We start from the raw sequence: 5,756 nt of genomic DNA, 5'->3' as shown, positions 1-5,756 counted from the left end.
AAGTTGTGATGAATTATTGATTGAAGACAGCTTCATCAAAGCCCCGGTGCTGTACACGTACTTGGCATTTCTTAACACTGAATTTACCGAGAGCCGACACTAATGCGCTCATGTCATCTAAACTTGTTTACAAATCGGAGCAAGTCAGCGGGCCTTTCACTTCACAATCAGAATAAAAAGAAACAAAGGGTACTAGGCAGTAGGCACTGACCTGAAAACAGTGATGAACATGAAGGAGAAAGTCTATCTGTGTATGTGTGTGTGTGTGTGTGTGTGTGTGTGTGTGTGTGTGTGTGTGTGTGTGTGTGTGTGTGTCTGTGTGTGTGTGTGTGTGTGTGTCTGTGTGCGTGTGTGTGTGTCTGCGTGCGTGCGTGCATGTGTGCGTGCGTGCATGTGTGCGTGCCTGCGTGCGTGAGTGTGTTTAGGACTGCATGAGGGCATGTACTCCAGACTTTAAAAAATGTATGAAGAACACAGCCTGTTTCTTTCTCGACGGAGCGAAAGAGAGCAAACGGTTCCCACAATGCCAGGGGAAAACACAGTTCAAATAGTGTGAGGGCGAAGGGAGCAGATCAGAGAAAAAGCTGTTTGCAGTTCAGGCCTACAAGGCAATTCTTCCCCCAAGTCCCAGGTGAGATAGCTCAAAGAGAAATGAACCTGAGGTACCAATTCGCGGAGTTTTGTTCAATAGATGGGGAGAGTGCCTAGAGATCTTAGCCTGAGTGCACTGAAGCCAAGACCAGTAAACAAAATTACTTAAGGAAGGGTACATATTCTTGTTCTGTCTTCTTTCATGCTTGAAGGAGACGTTCTCTTTGTCTTTGCGCTGTCCAACTTGTGTTCCATGCGAGTGCAGACAGATAGCACAGATGACGTGTAGCCCATTGTCTCCAAGTCCCATATGATGTGTTTGCCGTGTCTCTTTTACAAATCACTTTCTACTCAGATGAAACTCTCAGATGCGACTCCAAACCTGATTGGCAAACTTTATCAAAGCAGATCTGAGTTTCCCCATCTGGAACAAAAACAACTTGTTCTCGGCAGGAGTGACCACGTTTCACTATAAATCATTATTTAGCGTTTCTTAACAAGCACCGGGCCGTCTTGATTTTCATAATGCAATGCTGATTTATGTACAGACAACTGTGAATAACTTTTCACACACCATATCTGCTTTTCACTAGACATACCTGCCGACAGTGGCGGTGCAGTGTTTTTGAATAATTGCACCAATGAATATTCCATTGCAAAGATAACACGTGGCATTATTTCAACCCTCGCAGACTGTAGTTTCATCATAACGCTCATGATAAAACTGACTGTGACATACATCCCAGGACACCTCTCTCCCATTTTACAATATGCTCTTCGGCACTGAGCGGTGAAATTAATTCCAACACGTCATCCTCGCCATACTGGGACCCCCTGATTCACATCAGTCCCATGGAACAATCCATTAATTCACCCAGATCACAATCTGCACAGATTCAATTATTCCCAAACCCATAACCATAATACAGAGCAATGACAGGGCTATATATTCAAACCAATATTTATTTGTAATAACGCCAGCAGACTCTCTGTCAAAGCCTTGGCAGACAGGCGGAAAAGGCACAGAGTGGAAACCGGACACAGTCTATTGAGAGGTCCTACTGATTTATTAATGCTCAGCCACTTAAAAGTCACTTCATTTTTCCATGCCTTCAGTCTACATAATAGTGTAGAGTATACTGTATAGTGTGTGCATGTGGTTGTTTGTTGACTAGCATTGTTTGAAATGCACAATATATTCCGTCCCGTTTTATATGCAAAGGCAGCAAATGATCAATTCAACATATTCAAACCAGAAGCCCATATTGGACTCGGGACATGATGATGTTTAAATATTTTGATGAGGTCTTCTGCACACTGGTGATTCAAGCCAGCTCTGAGCTGTTGTTCTTTTTACGACAGAATGTGAAGGGAGGAATAGAAGAAGAGAAATAAGTTGTGAGCAAGAAAACGAGTGAACGCCTCAAGGGAGTCGAAATGAACAATTCAGATGTATGGTAACAGATGGCGAAGCATGCACAAATCAAAAATAGTTTTCAGTTTTCTTTGATTTCACAATGGTAATATTAGATGCAAATGGAGCCCATACTACAGAATGGATGGTCACAGAAACAAAGAGCGACATCGCTTGAGGTTTGTTTCTTTTTCTTCACCGCTATGTGGAAATGAGTGCCTCGGAGATTTCTTCACCTGTTAGTGTTCGGCGGCATTCATTTCAGGGAACCTGAAAACTACAGAGAAAGAAGAATCCAAACAATCATCTGTCAAAACGTAGCAAGAACGTCTGGGAAGCAGCCATCATTGTTTACACTCAACCACATTACCAGAGCTGCACAGAGGACGTATACACACATACAACGGAAAAAAGAAAAATGTGTGCCCGTGCACGTGGTGACACAAACACTCACAAAAACTGACATCACCCCAGCATATAACTCCTCTCCGAGTTGTTTGGTTCTAATTGCAATATGTCTCAAAAGCCAGGTCGCGGCGCCCCGCAGTTGTTTTTACAGCTCGAGAAATTAATTCCCATCGTGTGGCTGTTGTAATGTCAGAGATGAGGACTGCCCTGACCTGCGCTTGAACTCATCAGTTGAAATGAAGTTGTTCACTGAGCTGGAGAAGACAAACCATAGTTCCTGTGGATTAATCAACCCCATCAGACGGCATGCACGCAATAGAGGGCTCCTAGCTGGAAATGGCTTCCACCCCACTTCCACTTTGACCCTGAGAGAGTGTTGGATTGGTGGGTCCTTGCATGAGTAAAGAGCAAGACATCACTGTTCCTGATGTATATGATGTACTAAATTATATGGAGACTTGCATCAGACAACTCACTTAATGCACTGTGCGTTTGTTTTGTCTTTTTCAATTGGTGTGTGTGTGTGTGTGTGTGTGTGTGTGTGTGTGTGTGTGTGTGTGTGTGTGTGTGTGTGTGTGTGTGCGCGCGCGCGCGCGCGTTGCCGTGTGTGTGCGCGTGCATGTGTGTGTTCCTCCAGTCTTCCAACATCTTCTATTGGTTGTTCTGTCTGTATGTGAGTGTTTGTGCGTCCATGGGTAAGTTTTCACAATGTAATTACGGCACTTAGCATGTTATGATTTTGGTATGATTTCTGTGCCGGCGACCTGGCCATATGCGACACAGCTGTTGGCGAGTGCAATCATGCAGGGATACTTAAACACTTTTGTATGTTGCTGCATTCCAGATGTCCTTGAGAAACACACTTCAGACAAAAGGAGGAAGGGGATGATTTGGTCTTGCACGGAGACTACCCCCTTTTTCTCTGGATTTAGGTCTGGTCATAATAGACCAGGCAGTGCTTCAGTTGAATTCGGTATAGCAAAGCCAGATGATGTAATTTTAGACATGGTTATCATAGAGACTAACAGAAATATCTGGAGGGCAGTGGAGGCCGCTTAATAAGGCTTTCTTTCTCTTTTTTTTGCTGTAGCAGCAGACCAGCACTAGAGAGCATTACATATCTTTGATTGACTGACCGACTGACCAACTGACCGACTGACTGACTGGCCTTATCAGGCCTTATCTTGCGTATCTTGTGCCTAAACTTATTAGCCATATTTTACTATTTTGAAAAACATTTTAAAATAGTTCAACTAGCTGATCTACATCGACACGCTGTGAGCTTGTAGATCAGCTATATGAACTATATATAGAGCGCCGAAGTCCTGACGTCACTCGCTCATCCCCTGGTTCTTCCTGGTTCACGGAAGTAATTTCTCTATGAAGAATAACATGGGCTCATCTTAAAATCATCTCATATAAGCATTGTGGTCCAAAAATAAACAAGGGGTCTCGGCGTTATTGTCAGGGAGGTGTCTCTGTATCGTTTGTGACAGTCAGTCAGTCATATTTGATACAGTCTGTTTCTAGCGAAAATGTAACTAATTCAGTAGCAGTAACAATAGCGTTTTCTCTCAGTCAGTTGATTCTTCATTATAAATTATTTATATATTATTATTGAGGGGCGCTAGCCCCTCCTATATACAGGTTTAATGTTTGTCTTTCCTTAGACAAACATTAAAAACGCCATTGACAATGGACAGAGTTTAATGTTTGTTTCGTCACTAACACAAACATTAATTGCCATTAACAATGAACAGAGTTTAATGTTTGTTTTGTCTGTCACTGAGCAAATCGGCATATGATGATGTTGTGTTATGATATCGCGATGGTGTAAGATGATAAGGGTTGGTAAAGCGCCACTCACTTTACACGGGTGTGATTATATTCATATTTATCCACAGTTAGGTCTTCTCAGTGCATCACAACAGTTTCATATTAATTTAAAGAATTGACATTGGGGCATTTGGTCCACAATATATAATTAAATTCCCCATAAATTGGAAATCCATGTAGAATGACCTGAAATAACCTAAACCCACATGAATTTGTGGGTTTACTTGTGAAACTTTCACCCAGAGATATAAAGTACAGGAAATAACTTCACCAGGGACAAAGTCCCAAGCCTTGGTCTTGCTAGAGCAATTAATCACCAGTTGAGGGAGTCTGCAGCAGACTGTAACCATCAAAGCTATGGTACTCCAAGCCATTGGAATAAATAAATAAAATAGCTGTTTATTTCACAAAATAATGTAGGCTATTGGAATTTACAATTTACAATTTAGTATTTTACAATTTCCTGAGTCAAAAGGTCATTCAAGCTCAGCCCATGGACTAATCAGAGTAACTGGACTCGTTTGAAGATGGGGATGGGAAGTCAGAGAGAGTTAAGAATTCAGAATCTCAACAAAATACATTGGGGCGTCTAAAAACATATTGACCGGAAAGAGGCAGACAAGGAAAAGAGGAGAAAATTGTGATTGGGTGGCATCAAGGCCACTGTGGCAGGGCATATTTATTTTTTTGTTGGGCATAATGCCAAGCTGAGGGGCATGGTGGTTTTCCCCTCCCTTAGTGTGCGGTTTTCTTTCTAAAATGTCTTTATTTTATTTTATTAAAGCCTAACCCTGTCATGTGATACATCAGTATACACTTTAACGACAATATTATTATTAGGAGGAGGATCTATAGATTTCTGATTGCAGATAAACATTTCTTATCCACAAATTCACATTATAGACACTATCACTGATTAGCCTTCTAACAAATTGCCCACAATGTTGCACATTGCCCATATATGGTCCAGCCATATGCTAGGTCTCACCTAACCGTGTGTTGTTTTTTATGAGCTAGACACAGAGTGCATTAGTGCTACATAAACAGGAGTAGCTGTGATGTTTCAAATTCTTAGGATGAACTTTCATACATTTTCTATGCACATTATTGCGTAAAGTTATACAAAAAAGCAATACAAAACATTGCACTCATGAAACTCCTAACATCAATCAAAGCTTGTGCAGCTGATCCGTAACCCTGTTTAACTTGTGTACTTTTCACCCAACCAAGTAAATCATACCAAAATCCTTTGCCTTGCATGTCCAATGTTGTTGGCAATATGTTTAGGAAAGTCAGTGTAGCTATCTTATACTGTGATATGGGGCTTCAGAGGGTAGATAATAAAAGCCATGGCTGTCAAGAGATGCTGATTTGGAAATCTTTAGAACTTTGTGGGAACTAGAAGCTTTTTGCTTTTGTTTATAACTTTGATAGGCGGAAGAGAATGGAATATGATCTCATTATTTTCTGGCTTTGTGCAACCCTGACCATATGATTTACTCACTGC

The sequence above is a fragment of the Electrona antarctica genome (genome assembly GCF_951216825.1).
Source record: "Electrona antarctica genome assembly, chromosome: 6".
Taxonomy (NCBI): Eukaryota; Metazoa; Chordata; class Actinopteri; order Myctophiformes; family Myctophidae; genus Electrona; species Electrona antarctica.
Note: the sequence above shows the minus strand (reverse complement) of the source record.